Raw genomic sequence first — 236 nt, forward strand, 5'->3', positions numbered from 1 at the left:
TAAATTAAAAGACATTTACTCCTTGGAAGGAAAGTTATGACCAACCTAGATAGCATATTTAAAAGCAGAGACATTACTTTGCCAACAAAGGTTCGTCTAGTCAAGGCTATGGCTTTTTCCTGTGGTCATGTACGGATGTGAGAGTTGGACTCTGAAGAAGGCTGAGCACCAAAGAATTGATGCTTTTGAACTGTGGTGTTGGAGAAGACTCTTGAGAGTCCCTTGGACTGCAAGGA

The sequence above is a fragment of the Bison bison genome, unplaced genomic scaffold, assembly GCF_000754665.1.
Source record: "Bison bison bison isolate TAMUID 2011002044 unplaced genomic scaffold, Bison_UMD1.0 scf7180017864309, whole genome shotgun sequence".
NCBI classification, from domain to species: Eukaryota; Metazoa; Chordata; class Mammalia; order Artiodactyla; family Bovidae; genus Bison; species Bison bison.